Consider the following 18,482-nt stretch of genomic DNA (forward strand, 5'->3'; position numbering starts at 1 on the left):
TAAAAGCAGACACATAGGACCATCGGTATCTTATGCCATTTGAAAAGGTTGTTTTATTATCAATGTAACTAATCACAATGAAACCATCTCTTACAACTAAAGACATTATAATGAATTTTCTTTACAACTACAGAGAAATGGGATTTGCTGTTTCACATCAAATAGAACAGGCTGTATAAATTCTTCTTCCTATTTATTGTAAAATATAATTTCATCTATAAAATCAGTCATGAAATATTAAAACTGAAACAACAGAATTTATGTCCTTTACTTAATTTAGTTTAAACGGTCTATTCACTAAAAAAAAAAAAGGAGAGGGAAGTACACGTGATGAACCCCTATACTTTCTCATTAAGTGTCTCCATTAGACGCTTTATTTTCCAGAATTTATAATGCAGCCGTAAAAAAAGCATTCCATGATAAAAGTTAGTATACTTTCCCTAAATTTGCCTTTTATCTTTTTCAAAAGGCAGGAGAATGAAGCACATGGCACGTGAAAGCTGAGGAAAGAGGAGAATAAAAAGAAACACATAATCCATTTGCACTGAACGTTTTAAACATCAGTGGACAAGAACATTAAAGTTCAAGGGACGAAGCCTTTGTGCGCATCCCAAAGCCTCCAACGACAGGTGTGGGACTCGGGGCAGCCACGGAGCTTTCCCAAGCCTCAGAGTCCGCCTTCAGAAGGTGGGGGAAGGGCTAAGAGTCCTAAATCCAACAAGAAGCCCCTAGGTGACAGCAAGGAGCTACTCAACCCCAACAACAGAAAACACACTCTTAGGAATGGATTTTTTTTTTTTTTTTAATTCCAGCAGAAACACAGGAAGAAAGAGGGGATTTCCAAAATGCAAATCTTGGGGGAATATAACAAAAAACATCTAGAGACACATTCCACAGAGTTTGTGCTTAGACAGCTTCATCAGGTCCACTGAGAAGAGCTGGGATACAATGGCTCATCAAAGAACTGCAGGGAAAAAAGACTGAAACTATTAATTTTGGAAGAAATCTGGAAAACACTGTAATTCCAAATGTCAATAAGCTCACACACGATATAAAACTATCAAGCCTCAAGACATTTGGAATATAAATTATTAGGTATAAAAGACGTGAGTGCTAAGAAAGTATATTTAGAAAGGAGAAAAACCTTCAGCATTAAATTTTCTAAATGGATGTAGTTCTAACCGAGTTCATTTATATACCAGAGTGAACAGTTTTCTTCCTCTAGGTGGCAAAATTATAGGTAACTTTTTTTCCTCTTCCTGGCATCTTTCTATACTTTCTAAAATATATTACCTTTGGGGGGTGGGGGGGGAGACTGACAGAGAAGTTTAAAAAAAATCTCTACGTATGGTTGAAGTAATAGAAATTGACAGCCACTCTCGAGAAAAGAAGTCCTAAGATAGAAATGTATTTATGACTGTGGTTCTTGGACTAAACTCAGAATCAAAATAAATGAAAGGAAATTTATGGGCGGCTTATTGTAATAGTTAGAGACGTTTGGTGAAACACTCAGGGACACCAAGAAATTTACCTGGGGGGGCAACCTGGATGGCTTAGTTGGTTGATCAGCGTTCGACTCTTGATTTCAGCTTAGATTATCATCCCAGGGTGGTGATCTAGGCTCAGCGCTGAACGTGGAGGCTGCTTAAGATTCGCTCTCTCCCTCTCCCTCTGCCCCTCCCTTGTGCACATGCATGCCCCCCCTTCTTCTCTCATAGATAGATAGATAGATAGATAGATAGATAGATAGATAGATAGATAAAAGAAACTTCCCTATTGCTCAGGGACCTCATAGTGACACTCAAGAACGAAGGGAGGCCAGAAACAAAACATTGACAGCACCTAGGTCTCGACCTCTAACACCACCTCCACTAAAAGGAACCTGGTCTCAAGAAATGGCAGATTCTAGGGCTGGGGCAAGGTAGCTGTACAAGATGAGCTTGGAGCATTTTATTTATTATGTCAAAAAAGGAGAAAAGTTTTTTTAAAAAGGATGTGACGATACCCACCCCCCCCCCCAATCACTGCAGCTGGAAGCAGCTCCTACTGGCCAAATCTGGGACAACTTGAGCACCAAAATAATGAAGTACCATTAAAGATACGAATGGATAAGTCCATATGGATAACTGGGAAGCAGACAGACACATGGATGAACCAATGGGCCAAAAAGTTGGCTCTGTACATAGTAGGATGCTGAGGGCCTACAGGTAAATATGGAGGGAGCGAAGGAGACAGAAAATCATACTGGCAAAGATTATATCAGGCAAGAATCATCATTGGATACTAACTCTAGGAGGCATAATTTTGATGTTAAGAATGTTTGAATGGTGTTAAAGCATCTCCCCACAAACTGTTTATCAGTTGCAAAGGAAGAAAAAAAAAAAAAACTCAGTAATCGTCCAGTAGATAAATGGACAACACCTTGCTTGGGGCAGGGGGGTGGGGTGATAAGAATTAAGATCCTCAATGCAGAGCAGACAGACATGGTATTCCTCCAGACAGAACACCCTGAGAAGGACAGGACAGGACACCCACCCTCCCCACCCCCGCATCACTGCAGCTGAGAACACAAAACCTCCAGTTAATCAAGAGGAAACAGACAAATACAAAGTGAGGAATATTTTATTTTAGAAAGAAAAAAAAAAGTGGGGAGGACTACATTCTTCACCAATGTCAATGTCATAAAAGACAAACAAAGACTATGGAAACATTCCAGATTAAAGGAGGCAAAGGACACAAGACAACTAAATCCAATACCTGTTCTCAGACTGGATCCTGTGATGGCAGGAAAATGCTATTAGGACATTTTAGGTCAACTGACAACAAGGACTGTGATGATTAATTGTACGTGTTAACTGGGTTAAGGGATGACCAGATTGCAGGTAAAATGTTGTATCTGGGTGCGTCTGTGAGGGTGTCTCCGGAAGGGATAAGCATTTGAATCAACAGACTGAGAAATATCACCCTCACCAATGTAGGTGGGCATCACCCAATCTGCCAAATGTGCTGAATGCCTACGTACAATAAAAAGACAGAGGAAGGGCAAGTTTGTTGTTTTTTGGTTTTTTGCTTGAGCTGGGACCCATCCTCTCCTGCCTTCACAGTCCTGGGTCTTGAGCCTTCAAAATCAGACTCAATTAAACCACCAGCTTTTCTGTTTCTCCAGCCTGCAGAAAGCAGAAGGTGGGATTCTTGGCCACTGCAGTCCTATGAGCCAACCCTTAAACCCCTATAATAAAGCTGCTCATGTATACATGTACTACATTTATGTGTATGTACGTATATGTACATATACGAATGCGTGCACCCTCTTCTGTTTCTCTGAAGAATCCTGACACAGAGCTTTGTACAGAGTGGTTCTAGAGGAGAATATTAAGGAGAAGTTTTCTGACTTGGTTCTGGGATTTCTAGAATTGGCTCTCTAATCTGATTAGATTGAAAGACAGGAATGACGGTTTTCAGTATAAAGATAGCACTTATATTTGGTCCAAGATAAGAACTGATTACAGGTACACAAAATATCTACATTGGATACTCGTAATCAACCATTTATGTGAACCCAAGAGCTAAGTGACTCTGTATATGATACTTACTAACATTCTGGAAAACTAAGGAATAGAATGATTGGTTGGTTGGCTCTAATGCTGCTGGACAAGGTGATGAAAGAGATGATGAGCTCAGGGAGTCAAATTCCCAGCTCAAGCAGAGCATAAATGACCTAAAGCTTCCAAGTGCACCCTGGAGGAAAGCCTGATGTAGAGCTGCAGGGCTGACAGTGCTGCTTATCAAATGCCTACTGTGGTTCTGTGACTGGCTAGATCAGAAAGCAAGCCGAATGCCCAGCCTCAAGGGGGTGCACTGTTACTCTATGGACACCAACTGGGAAGGACCAAGGCCCTGTAAGTTGGGATGGGGACATGCAGGAAGACCCTGATAAAGCTGGGGATGTGGAGTCCCTAAATTCTGACAAGTATTCTTTGCGAGAAGAGGTCTCCACAAGGCCAAGAGTCCCCTCATGCCAGTTCCTATAACAAATCTCGTATTTTATGTATGTATACTTAATATGCCATTGGTTCTGTTTCTCTGGAGAACCCTGATATAAGTACCAATGTAAATTCATAAAACTAAATACTATTATTATACAAGGGAATATCCTTATTTCTAGAAGATATACACTGAAGGATTTATGGGTAAAGGGTCATGACATACTTAATTTACTCTTAAAAGGTCCAGGAAAAAGTAAGGGGTGTGTGTGTGTGTGTGTCTGTGTGTGTGTGTGTGTGTGTGTGAAGAGAGAGTGAACACACTCTCCAAATTACCTCCAAAAAAAAAGTAAAGAAGAAAAGAAAAGAAAAAACAAAAAGCTGAGCTGGTTTCATACATATGGCTTACAAAGACCTTGCCCCATCTCCAGTAACTGTCAGGGGGTCAAAAGATTATAAAGCTCCTTAAAAATGACAAAGATCACTTTCTTAGACTGGAAAAAAACCCTTACTAAAGTTCCCATAAAGCAGTTCCCATAAAGACTCCCAGGAATCCAAAAAGCTTCACCTCCATCTGAGGGTCAACTGCAAACCAAACCCTTCCCAGTGCAGCTGTGTCTCTGTAGTAAAAAGTTTTAACTCCTTTGCCATTAGGAAGAAACAAAAACAAAAACCCATTTGTTGGCATCTTTCTGTCAATTCCTGTCCACGGCTGTTCCCACAGCAGCCTTAAAAAAGTCCTGGGAGGCACCAACGCAAACAGAATGTCCTACGTCAGAGGGGTGTGAGGGCATTTTTCCTACTGCTGGCAAAGCTGGTCAACGTGTGTTCAATCTTTTAAAATTCCAATGGCATCAACCAGCTCCCTGCAAAAGAAAAGCGTTTCCTCGTGTCCCAAGCAAACGGATGCAAGCTGGCACACACATGAGAGTTCACCGGCAAAGGCATGACGTGAAGAGGCACACGGTGAGGACATGTGGCTAAGACGCGTCACGAGACTAATGTCCTTCTGTCTGGTCAGCACCGCTTCCATGTTCTGTCCTCGGACACCTGAGCTCTGACTGAGGCATCTGGTCTGATGCTCTGCGACCAAGGGCCACACGCAATCGTACGTACTTGTGGATTCCTTCCTTACCCTGAAGGCTCTCTGCAGATTTCTAGCGATTCAGTATGCGGTACTATCGTTTTTCTGGATCTTGTCTTAGCTCTCACCTAGCAAAACTGCCTTTCCGTTTTCAAGTCTCCCTCTGAATCCTCCTTTGACTTCCATGTTGCTCCTTTCACTAAACCTCTGTGTCTCTTACGCCTCACTCTCAACTACTTACTATAAATGAGGGAAGGTTAAATAATCCCCAAACTTTATTTAAATGATTGTTCTTGGACTACTTTAACATATCTCTTTTGTTTTACCTGATGTGGTACAAATTATGAAAAGAAACTCATTTGAAATTCCGTCACCTTTCCTTTATTTTTCTTGCCTGCTTTTATCTATCCCACATACTGATATGGGTGTTGATGAATTCAAAAAATAAAAAATAAAATAGGGGTAAAGGAAGCCAGGAGAGGAAAAAGGACTATATACAAAGCTAGACTCTTCAGAAAGAAAACCAAAAAGACTAAGTTTCAGTTTACTCAATGTCTACCATGCGAAAGACTCATCTACAGAATTCTCGAACACTTTAAATAAGAAGCTCCCTTTTAACCTTAAAAAACAGATATTCAGAACAAACTTAAAGTATGAATTTGCACACCAGGAGACAAACTTATTGAAGAGGCTAAAAGTTAAATGATGTAAAAGTCCAATGTCGTCAGTAAATTCTAGAACTTTAAAACCACCTGAGAGGGGAGTGAAGAGGCCCTTGGGCACTTCCTCAGCTGCGAAGGACGAAGGACGACACAGAGGCGTCCCTTCCGCAAGCACCGCCCCCTGCGGACAAAAGGTGCCCGCGGGTGGCACCTTACCTATGCTCAGGTGAACACAAGAGGAGGGGCAGCCAAAAGACGAGGGAGATGTGAATCCTGTCCCCACTGCCCTTCTTTCCTCGCAGACCGGAAACAACTTAAATCTGTAATCTAACGGTGCTTCTTCTCAGCCCCTTCCAAGGCTTCTTACCCCCATATGCCCTCGGGTTGGGGGGTTACCATCACGTTCCTTCTCCACCCAAGTATCGGTGTCTTCCGGGACCTCGCCTTCCTTTCTGCAGGCCCTGTGGCCACTAACTCTAGAAGACTATGCCTCACCCTGTTTGCGGACGGTTGAGACACACTGTTCTCCTTATCCCTCGGTGACAAGCAACAGGCGCAGACTTAAGCAAACAGAATACTGACCTTCTCAATAGGAAAATGCTGCAGCCAAAGCCCCGTGAGACGTCGTGTGTCTGCTAGTTTCCATGTGACCTCACTTACTCCTGTTCAAATCTTATGGATGTAGCACCGAAGTTACTAAAAAATCGTATTTCTCACGTGAACAGTATTTCCCAAATGTGACAGAAATATCACTAATGGCACTGTAAAATAAAGTCATATACCACAAGTGAGGATTTTTAAATAAGTTATGTATTATTCAAATGTGTACAGGAAGAAAACAGGACCACCCTAGGACTCCGCATGTATTAACACATTGCTTCTTATGACAAGGCCAAGTTAAAAAACAAGATGAGATTAAAATACAAGCCCAGGTGAGATAAAATATAGCAAAAACAGTGAGGAAGTAGCAAATGACTTAACACTAGAAAAACTGCATCACCCCATATTCATTTACTAACGTTTTAATCACATAAATTCTAAGAAATCAATAAAAATGGTAAGAGTAGGGGCGCCTGGGTGACTCAATCAGTCGCACATTCGACTCTTCACTTCGGCTCCGGTCACGATCCCAGGGTTGTGGGATTGAGCCCCTCGTCAGACTCCACGCTGAACGTGAAGCCTGCTTGGGATTCTGGCTCCTCCACTCCTCCCCTCCCCCACCTCCACTCCTCCCCTCCCCCACGTACGCACATGCGCGTGCTCTCTCTCTCAAAAAAAAAAAAAAAAAAAGAATAAAAAGTTAAGAATTCTCGGCTCCCAGTTCATTTTTAAACAAGAATGCTCTGACAATCAGTCCCTTCCTGTCACTGACAACCTTCCAGGTCCTTGTCATCGTCTTCATTTACTAACGTTCACGTGTGAGTAGCCTCCTTCAGATCAAACCTCTATGAAAATACTCTGGTCTGATAAGATGCCCTAACTCTGTACTATTACGTTTCTACATTGTAGGGTTGGAGAACAGAATTCCGTGGGAAGGAAAACCAGTTCTCTGCATATGCCTTCTTGATTTGGACATCGCAGCTAGACCCAAACCAACATGAACCCAATGCCCTGACACCTTAACTTCTACAAGAAGTGGGCTTTAGAATGGGTCACATGCAGATACGGAAGTGTGTATCTTGCTCCTGTAAACTTCCGAGGCCAGTGTCCCTGGGCTGCAGGCAGTCAGCTCCAGGCTGATTCCAGAATCCTGGCTCCCTCCGTGGTCAAGGCCGGCCTTCGAGCTTCCTCACGCCCTGAGTTTGGCTGACAGAAGCGAACACGCTTGAACAAGGCAGCACGCTTGCTTCTTCGAACCCTGACTTCAAGGCAGCACCCACCACTGGACTCACACTTGCGTGGCTGGCAGGGAGTCTGAAGAGTGTGACCGGAACCACACAGCTCTCTCTGAGCAAAGAGAACGGACTTGGGGGGGGGGGGGAGGGGGGGAGGGGCAGCCAGTCCCTCCCTCTCCCACACGCCAATCCAAAAATTATCATACTGCTGAGCATCTGACCATTAAGGGAGGCTTTCAGTCTACAAGACTTACAAAACCCTGAGACATACAGCTATCCCTGAAGAGCACGCCCGCGGCTATTACTTCCACACGTGAAAACCAAGGGAATGACAGACAGGATCAATCACCTACAAATTCACCCAATCATCAAAGTTTGAACTCTTGGTCTTACCGACAGAGAGACACTGATTAAGAAGTCTGGAGGGAGGACAAAAGTCTGCGGTTTTAAAGAGCTCCCTGAGTGATTCCGATGAGCCAGATTTGAGACCTACTGGATTAAAGTCCCTCCTACCTTCAAAAAAGCGAATACAGACTTCGCATGTATCTACAAGACCTGGAGCTGAGGTGCAGGGGAGGAAAGAGAGGGGAGAGAGAAAGCTGAGCCAGGAAGGAGAGCAAACGTGCTGCACTAAACGGGCCATCCCACAGAGACCCCCAAATCATTTGCCTACGTCATCATCCGCCATGAAGAACTGCAGTGAGGGGAGCCTGGGTGGCTCCGTCAGTTGAGCACTGCACTCTTCGTTTTGGCTCGGGTCATGATCCCAGGGCTGTGGGATCAAGCCCTGCGTCAGGCTCTGCACTGAACGTGGAGCCTGCCTGGGATTCTGTCTCTCCCTCTCTCAAAAAAAAAAAAAAAAAAAAAATTACTCTGAATGTCACTTTTAACAAACACTGCCTCAACCTATACCTATATCCTGAAAGCCTAGGGTATTAAATACCACCTATGTGGAAAATCACATAATGGACCCAGACGATTCCTCATGAAAACCACTTGATCTCATTTTTTGAAACACAATAATTTCTACCAGCTCTCCTTAATGATCTAAATTTTCTAAGCTATTTTTAAAAGTACATTACCACCTTAGTTTAAAATCTAATGGCTTTATAATTATATGCACTCTTACAACTATGAGTCCTCATTTTATAATAACTGATCCAATAATTATATATCAAATTCTGATCCATAATTTACAATCAGCAGGATTCATATGTGAATTATACACTTCAGAAGAAGTAGCTTATTGCTTCTTCTAGGTTTAAAACACAAAGTTTCCATGTATTTAGCAGCTGACAAGAATGCTGGACTTTGGTTAAATTAGATGATTGCACTGATATAACTCTAACTGTGTTAAACAATGTTTCTTCCCAACTACACTTCTTATTACCCTACTTGCATTTATTTAGTACTATCTGGGACTTTGTTGCGGGTTTTTTTTTTTTTTCACGGAAGAAAACAGCACAGCATGTGAGAGAAAATAAAAGATTAGTATGAACATGAAACACCGTGAAAAGCACCAAGAATTAAGACTGAGATTATGTATCTTCAGCAAAATGCAGCAGGACTAGAAAAGCTGAAGTATCTAAAATCTGTTTTAAGAAGCCCGTGTTCTACATTTGCCCATAAGGGATCTCTGACAAGCAGTACATGTGTCTCAAATGCAGACATTCCAACTATGGAAGGACTCTCATGGGCTGTCAACTTCTGAGTGAGGGGCTGACGCTGCTAGAAAGTATGACATTACATAATTACAAATGTTTGACAGTTCTCCTGGTTTAGACAGGAGACTAAGGAGACTTTGTTATCAAACAAAATTAGTCGTGCTATTTGGTTCCACGGGACATGTCATTTGACTTAGGGCTTCTAGAACCACATTTTTGTTTTCCCTATACTTGTTCATTTCAAGGAGTGACTGTCATACCATGATGGCTTTAAATAAGGTTTTCAGTATAAGCGATGTTTAAGAAAAAGTCCTCATAATATAGGATAAATATGACAGTCAAAAAAATTATCAAAGGTTAAAAAAAAAAAAAAAAAAAACAGGCAAAGGTAGATTTCCCCAAAGCTCCCTTTTTAGCAACCAATTACCCAAGCAAAAAAGTATGATTTTCCGAACCCTATGGCATAATACCACTTTCTAATGAACTGGAAGACGCAATCCCTAGAACTAACACAGAGTACAATTACTTTTTCTGCTTTAAGGACTTGCCATCTGCTAATGATAAAGTCACGTACACTGGTTTAAAAACAAAGCTAAGATAAAGTTAACTTTGCAAATGGGGTAAACAGCCCCTTTAAGGGTCTCCTACACCCCCACTCAGACTTTTCCTTTTTCTCTCATGACCCCAACACTCTCAGTCCTGACTCTTTTTGTCGGGTTGTCTTCAGCTCTGCCCTTCTCGGACAGGGTGTTTCAGAGTCAGACAGCTGGGTGCCCAGAGCCACCTCCCCTCCTCTCCAGGAGTGATCCTGACCCCCAAGGATTCGCTGTGATGCTCAGTCCTCAGTTAACAGAGTATATGCTCAGCACACAATGTGCTTAGCACCGAGTAAGCGCTCAGCAAGCATTACCAATCATTATCATTGAGACTAATTTCCTTTTTCAAATCTCTACTCATGAAAGTACTTTTCTATCCTAACCCTGCAAAAGCACATCTTTACCACAATCACTCCATCATATCTTTTTCATACAAAGTCCCTGTGTAGACAGACTTTGCAAAAAGAGGGAACAAAAACCATAGATGTTTGTGTTTTAAATATTTAGCAGCTACAGGGGCGCCTGGGTGGCTCAGTCAGTTAAGCATCTGACTTCAGTTCAGGTCATGATCTCACGGTCCGTGAGTCCAAGCCCCACGTCGGGCTCTGTGCTGACAGCTCAGAGCCTAGAATCTGCTTCGGATTCTGTGTCTCCCTCTCTCTCTGCCCCTCCCCCACTCGTTTGTTCTCTGTTTCTCTCTCTCAAAACTAAACGTTAAAAAAATTTAGTATTTGGTAGATACAAAAAATAATTTTAATATATGCAAGGTATTAAGCACAATGAAACAAAGCCCTTGGTACAGATCACAGCCTAAGAAAATGAAATTATGTATCTTTTAAGCCCCTCTTGGTGCCCCATCACCTTCCCTCTTCTTACAGAGCTGAGCGCTAATGTGGACTTAGCATTTGTAATGTACATGTTTTCTGTATTACTTTACTAAATCTGTACCTCTAACAGTCTGCAATTTTGCTTTGCACATTTCTAAACTTACAAGAAAAAAAAAAAGGAAAAAAATACGGTATGCATTCTGCTGGAAGTGTCTTCTCTTCCCCCCAGTGACACTCCTGACACTAAGCCCTGGTGATGCATGCATGTATCTAAGACCCATTCACTCCCAGCACTGCATAGTCCTTCACTGTGGAAATGTAACAGAATTTAACCACTCTCCCGTGAGGGACGCTGGTCCAGCTTTTTCCTCTGACTGGCACAACTGCAGGCGTGCTTTTCCGTGCTGCCCAGCACGCAGGTACATGACTTTCTCCAGGGCAGTGGGCTGCCAACTTGAGCATGCACTCAGTCACCCGAAGAGCTTGTTAAGCTGGCCCATCCCCAAAGTCGGATTCAGTAGGTCTAGGGTGAGGCCCCAATCTGCCTACCAAGTTCCCGTGACATACCGGGAACACAATTTAGAAGCACTGCACTGGGATAAAGACCCAGGAATGGAATTCCTGGGTCAAAGGGCACACGCATCTCTAACTTTACTAGAAAACCCCAAAGTTATTGTATCAATTCACACTCCCACCGGTTGTGCGTAAGCACTCCAGTTGTTCCTTACCTCCCAAACAACAGACATTGCCAGATTTGCACGTGGCTGCCAACCTAATGTGGATGAAACTATACACCATTTTGGTCTTAATTTGCCCCTCCTTAGCTACTAATCAAGTTGAAAACCTCTGCATTGGGTTTCCTCTTTTGGGGATGCCAATGGGGGCCTTTGCTCATTTTTCTACTGTTATTACTGATTTGCTGATACTAATCTTTTTATCAGTAACCTGTACTGAACATAACTATTGTCACTTGTGACTTGTCTGTTCACTTTCTTGATGGCTTATTTTAATAAACACAAGTTGTCAATATTAATATTGTCAAACATTCCCCATCCTCTACGCTTTGCACCTTCTGTGATTTTTAGAATGTCTTCCCTATATCAGAGTCATACAACTGTTGTCCTACCTTCTCTTCTCCAAGTTTCACAGTTTTGCCTTCTGTATTTAAGGCTTTAATTGACCTGTAGCTGATTTTTGTGAATAATGTGATTTAGAAATGTATCCCACTCTTAGGAAGTTTCCTGTTTGGTAAAGGCCAACAGACACAGCCAACTATAACCTTCAGGAGGATACAAGAAGTGCCTCAAGTGAAATACTGATTAGGTGTTAACACTCCTCCACTGGGTTTATTCTGCTCTCTCGCTGACGCAAACAAAAATCTGAAAATACGGAAAGTTATTAGCAAATTAGACTATGATCCTGAACCCACCACACTGCAGGAACAATCTTTAAAAATCTCAAAAGAACTCAATGTAGTCTCTTTCTAAAAATATGAGAATTAAGCATTGTTGAAAAAGTGTAAGAAAATTGTCATTCTCAATAGTACTGGTTGGGATATAAATCTATACACTTTCTTTTTTTTTTTTTTTTTTCCAACGTTTATTTATTTTTGGGACAGAGAGAGACAGAGCATGAACGGGCGAGGGGCAGAGAGAGAGGGAGACACAGAATCAGAAACAGGCTCCAGGCTCTGAGCCATCAGCCCAGAGCCCGACGCGGGGCTCGAACTCACGGGCCGTGAGATCGTGACCTGGCTGAAGTCGGACGCTCAACCGACTGCGCCACAAAGGCGCCCCTACACTTTCTAGAGCGTAATTTTGCGCTCACTCACTCGCTCGCTCTCTCTCTACACACGCACACACCCTATATATATATGTGCGTTTATATATACATAGCCTTACAACAGGTGTCTTCTTTAGGCTATCAATGACTCTCTACAGAATTTATTTAAGGAAATAACTGGACAAAGTACATATTTAAGGATATTTACCATGAAGCTCTTTATAATACAAAACTTATAAACACACTAATATCAAATGATGCAAGATGAGCTAAAGAGGCTGCTGTGGTATGTCCACATCCTGGAACGCTGCAGATTACACAGCTGTGTCAATGTGAAAAGTTATCCGCAATACTCTGGTAACTTACAAGAGCAGTTAACAAAATACACATATAACTACTCATTTATTCATAAATATTTCTCAAGTACCTTGGGGGGGGCGGGGGGGTGTAACCCGTCCAGCATCTCACCGTGGCACACAAAGAGAACACATGCACCTGGCTCCACGGACCAGCCAGTGCTGGTGAGGAGAGCACACTTAGAGCAAATGCCTTGTGATGAATGAAGTGCATCTATCTTCTACAAAAAGACTCTAGGGAGAATTTTAAGAAATGCAGTGTCATTACAGAAAGTCACACGCTGGAAAACAAATGTGAGACACTGCAGAACCACAGCAAAAGAGTTGGGACAAACAGCTTCCATTCCTGCCAATTCAAAACTGAGATTGACCAAGATCAAGTACCAGTTCTTGAGCAAATAACCATTCTTCCAAGAGCCTACACTTTTCCCTTATCCTGTTATGTTTGTGTCTAAGCCTCTCATGATAAGAAACATCTCACAATTGGGGATAGGCTCAAAGGATTCTGACATTATATGTTCATTCCTTTTAATCTGCTGCACCAAAAATCGGTAAAGTTATGAAACTCATTAATTACAAAGGGAAAATTTTTTAATTTAGAGCACAGATATCACACACTACCCCAACCAAGAAATCAAAATTAACACTCATCAGTAGCAAGACGTATCTATATCACGTATGTCCCAATATGAGACTGAGCAGGGCACAACTTCTCCACTGTGGTATTCCTGCCAAAATGCTTAACCCTCAATTTAATCATGAAAGGACATCAGACAAATCCAAACTGAGGGACATTCTACAAAATAACTGATCAGCACTCTTCAAATGTATAAAGGTAATGAAAAATAAAGAAACCCAAAAGGAACTGTCACATTCTGGAAGAGACTAAAGAGACAGAATACCTTAATGCAACGTGGGACACTGGATTGGATCCTGGACCAGAAAAAGGACATCCGTGGTGAAACTCAAATAATAATGTTATCATGTGTCTGGTTCTCATAACTGCACCATGGATGCATAAGATGTTAACGAGGGGATGTTGGTTGAAAGTCTACAGGAACTCTTTGAACTATTTTTGCAATTTTTTTATAATTCTAAAGTTATTTCAAAGTATAAAGTGTTAACAAATCATTGCAACTGAATACTACAAAGGTATGAGAGGGATCACTGATTAAATGTAACATAAAGATAGGCTACATCCTCCAAAATTGTGCTAAAACAATCCCAGTAATTCCAAATAAGGCCTAAATTGGAATGAAATGTAATTATTTCATAAAAGCTTATAGCTGGGATAATGTAGTGAGTACAGTAACTTTCCTAGGGAACTGAAATCTCTCCAGATAAATGACCTACTTTATTTTCTCCCTTAATGTTTGTTTAATTCAACTTTCATTCATGGGCATGTAACTGTGCTAGAGCCTGATAAGATTTTGATATATAAGAAATGAACATTTTAGAACACTACAGAGAAAAGCATTGAGTAACAAAACTGGAAGTAATTTTTCAATCCTACACAATCTAGCAATTAATCCTGACACCCTTTTTAGTGCAAATGTTGTGAAGAGGGAGGGCCCTCACACTTCACATATATTCCCTTCAGCAGTAAGTGGTTTTGACCTCTAGAGTTAAGTCCAAAAATTATCCCTGAAAATGTCAAAATGACTCTCTGAGAAATGCCATATTTCTAGTCCTTTTTTTCCCCCATTTAATCACTATGGTTTTGGTGCATTGCTGTTTATAGCACAAAATTAAGGAACCTGACTCTCTGAGTACCAGGGAAAAGATTATACTGGTATAAACCCATGGAGTTTACTTAGTCTCTTCTTGTAAGAGATCAAAGGCAACATCGTAGAAGACCAGGGTTCCCAAAGTGTGACCCCAGAGCCCAGGAGGAATTTGTCACAATGCAAATTATCAGCCCCAATCCAGACCTGCCAAATCAGAGCCTCCGGAGGGGATGCTCAGCGCGTTTTTTCACAAAGCTCCCCAAGTGGCTCTGATGCACCCTAAGTTTGAGAACCAATGATGGAAGCAGAAAGACTAGCCTGTAAATCAGGAAGCCTGACTCTAATCCCTGTTCTCTCACTAACCTCTGAGAAAGATTACTCAGCCTCTGTGGGGGCTCAGCCTCCTTACAAAACAAGGAGGGAACTGGAACAGATCACTGCCACAGTCCTTACACCCAGATTTGATCAATCTAGGAAAATATTCATTCCTCTAAAGCCTAAAACGAAAAGACCACCACAGCATTTCACCACCTATCTCTTTTTCATTAGAAAGAAACAGTGAAAATGTCTTCTTTTCCTCAACTGGTCTCTGAACCGTATCTGTCTAAAATAACTTATTTAGATAAAATTACATTTGCATTAACCAAAGCTACGGAAATGCTGATTCTAAGGTTTCGTATTTAGTTCTATGTCAGGTGTGTGTAGGAGGAATCCCACATAATGACAATGTCTCTAGGAAACCCATCTACTGTAGACTGAATTACGTCCTGCATAATTCATATGTTGAATCCCTAATCCCCAATGTGATGGTGTGGCCTTTGAGAGGTAATTTAATTGAAATGAGTTCATGAGGGTAGGGTCTCCAAAAGGAATCAAGAGCAGGGCACCCGGGTGGCTCAGTTGGTTGAGCATCCGACTCTTGATCTAGGCTCAGGTCATGATCTCACGGTTCATGGGTTTGAGCCCCATGTCAGGCTCCGTATTGACATCACAGAGTTGGCACAGGATCCTCTCTCTCCCACTCTCTCTGCCCCTCCCCTGCTTGTGCATGCGCGCTCTCTCAAAATAAATAAACTTTCAAAAAGAAAATCTGTTTAAAAAAAAAAGGAAAGAAGAGAGACTAGAGTTCTCTCGCTCTCTGCCATGTGAGAACACACCAAGAAAGTTGCCTTCTGTAAGCCAAGAAGAGTCCTCATCAGGAACCAGCATCACAATCCTGGGCAGAGCTGCGAGGCGTAAATGTCTGTGGCTTCAGTCCCCCAGGCTATCGTATTTTGTTACAGCAGCCAAGCTATGACACTCACTCAAATGTCTGGCGTGGGATCTCACGCACCAGGTTATAGTTCAGAGCAACTGTGTCCCTGTCTGTGCATAAAGAACATGTGGGATCTGGGGCACCTGGGTGGCTGTCGGTTAAGCGTCCAACTTTGGCTCAGGTCATGATCTCGTAGTTTGCTGGTTTGAGCCCCACAGGAGACTTACTGCTCACAGCTTGGAGCCTAGAGCCAGCAGACTCTGTGTGTGTGTGTGTGTGTCTCTCTCTGCCCCACTCCCACTTGTGCTCCCTCTCAAAAAATAAAAATAAAAAAAAATTAAAAAAAAAAGAACACTTGTGATCAGACAAGAAGTATTTAATAAGTTTGAAAACAAAGAATTTTAAAATTTATAGGTCTAGACATTTTCACTGCTGCATAAGAAACACAGTTTAATTTCTTATCCTACTCATGGATTTATGAAGTGGGATTCTTCTCACAACTGTGATACCTGTGACCCCCATGATACCAATCTCTTCTTTGAAATATGGGAAAGAGGAGGAAGAGACTCTGTTTTATGAAGGTTAGAGAATTCTCCCCTAACAACACAAACCTATTAGAGTCAATGTTGGGACAAATGTCCCATGGAGCAAGTGAATACCTACTAATCCTCGAGACCTAACTCACTGTAAGCTGCAAGCTCTGACCCCTCCCTGGCAGGCAGGTAGAATCAGACCATTTGCTCTATGCTCCCATATCTCCATGTTAGCAGTTGGCAAAAGGCACTGTATTTGTTTCTGTTGTCTCCCCAACCAGATCCTGAAACCCTCTGAGGCAGTGTATTATAACTCCAGCAGCTAGAGCAGTGTCTGGAAAAAAGCGGGAACCAGTATTGGCTGAGGGGAAGCCACTTTACTGAATACCAGTGGAACTCTCTATCCCGTCTTACGGGTTTTCTGTACATCTGAAATTATGCCAAAATAAGGTTTTTAAAAAAGACACCAGTAGCAACTGTTTTCAGCAATAATCACACTTGCCTTACCAAATGTGCGAGAAGACATCAGCTACTGGAGAGCCAACGGGAGTTCCTAATCTCGAGTGTGACAAACTTGAGAAAGAACGACTACCAAACACCCGAGATTTGAATTCTGACGTTAACTTTGGTCACATTATTTAATCTGGCTTTTAACTGGTAGTTAACAAAGGGAATAACAATTGCTACTCTAGAAGACTGCGGTGCTAAGCGAAGTTTATAGAGTATACATCAAATAAGCTCTCCTAATGATGTTCTCATCAATACGTATTAGTGCTCTTCCCTTTACGGGTGTTCCAACTGGACTCACCCTTCACCGCAAAACAGGTGCATGCTGTAACTAAGTCCACCAGCACTGGCCGTAAGGTTGTAACTCAGTCGCCATTAGGGTTATGATTATCTATAAAATAAAGAAATCCTACACGTGTGTCAATGGATGCCAACCTTGCCAAGATGCCCTTCGCGTTCCTGAACTCCCCCAAGAAGTAAAAGGGCTACTCAAACTCAACACAACCGACAGGGGTCAGCAGCTCCAGGACCCACCTCCACCAGACTAATCTCCAGAAAGCGGGCAAGCGCACTCAGGACGTGCTCTATGGCTAAGAAGAGGTGGGAATCTACCGGGGCAAAAGCCACTGCTGCAGACATTGGTGCGCCGCAGCCCCGGGTCCCCCCGCCCCGGTGCTGAGAGCGGCTGAACCTGGGCGGCCTGGACCCTCCACCTGCACTCGCTCAGCACTCGGTCGCCAGCGTCAGGGGCCGCCGACCGCACCAGCGTCCTTAACGGAAGGAGGCGCGGGTGGCAGCGGCGCCTCCAGTGCCTCTGGGGGGTGACCGGCGGTGGGCGGGCGGCGGAGGAAACCACGGCCGGGACTAGAGACCCACACCTCCGCAGCTCCGCGCCGGGGCAGCTGTTTCACCCGGAGAGAGCCGGGCGGTAAGGAACGCCCCGCTGCGTGCAAGGCTGCTGACAGCCAGCCCCGCGGGGAAGCCGGGGCCCCGCTGGCCGCGCGAGCCCGGCCGCAGGCTGCCGCGCAGCGAGCGGGGGAGGGCGGGAGCGGAGGCCGGGCGGCGGCCGGGCCGCGGGCAGCGGGCGTGTGCCGGGCGAGGCTGGGCGGCGTCGGGAGGGACCGGCGAGCGGGGAGGGGCGGAGGCGGGGGGAGGGGGGAGGAGGAAGAGCGAAGGGCTCTGGCGGGGCTCCCGGCGCCCGGCCGCCCGGGCCCGGGCCCTCAAGCCACCGCCCCCAGGCCCCGCGCTGACGCTGGACGGTCCCCGCCTCCAAACCCCCCGCCCCGGCCAGAGAATAACTTACCTGTTTGCCGACGGGATCGCTCCTGCTCGCCCCTCTGACTGACTCCTCCGGCTCACCGTCTTCCCTCTGGGAGGAAGAGGAGGGACTTCCTGTCTCTCCTTTGAGCGACTTCCGGCGGTTCCCAGGTCGACTCCGTCGTGGACCGAGCGCCGAACACCACGTCCAAAAAACAGAATCTCGGACCTGGTTTAGAGAAACCCACACCGGGTTCCCTGTTTCTGCCCCGAGTGGCCCGCAGAGCCCCTGTGCCGCCTTGTTTTCAGTCCATCAGCTCTTACCGGAAGCCACTGAGAAATGAGGCCGGAAGTCCCGCCCTTCCCCCCAGAGAGGAAGACGGAAGGCCCACGGAGTCAATCTAAACCAGGGGA

General features: G+C 43.9%; 1 protein-coding gene across 3 annotated transcripts in view; it reads right to left on the reverse strand.

Annotated features, from left to right (window-relative positions):
• Positions 1-18,173, reverse strand: part of ZNF407 (zinc finger protein 407) — a 459,316-nt gene extending 441,143 nt beyond the window's left edge. For all 3 annotated transcript variants that reach the window (XM_047086264.1, XM_047086266.1, XM_047086267.1), the window contains exon 1: positions 18,115-18,173. The gene's annotated coding sequence lies outside the window, so the exon portion shown is untranslated. The remainder of the gene's footprint in view (positions 1-18,114) is intronic.
• Positions 18,174-18,482: the final 309 nt, after the last annotated feature.

This window comes from Lynx rufus, unplaced genomic scaffold, assembly GCF_022079265.1.
Source record: "Lynx rufus isolate CCGP_SWC_20201006 ecotype Redwood Valley unplaced genomic scaffold, mLynRuf1.p SCAF_20, whole genome shotgun sequence".
In the NCBI taxonomy this organism is placed as follows: domain Eukaryota; kingdom Metazoa; phylum Chordata; class Mammalia; order Carnivora; family Felidae; genus Lynx; species Lynx rufus.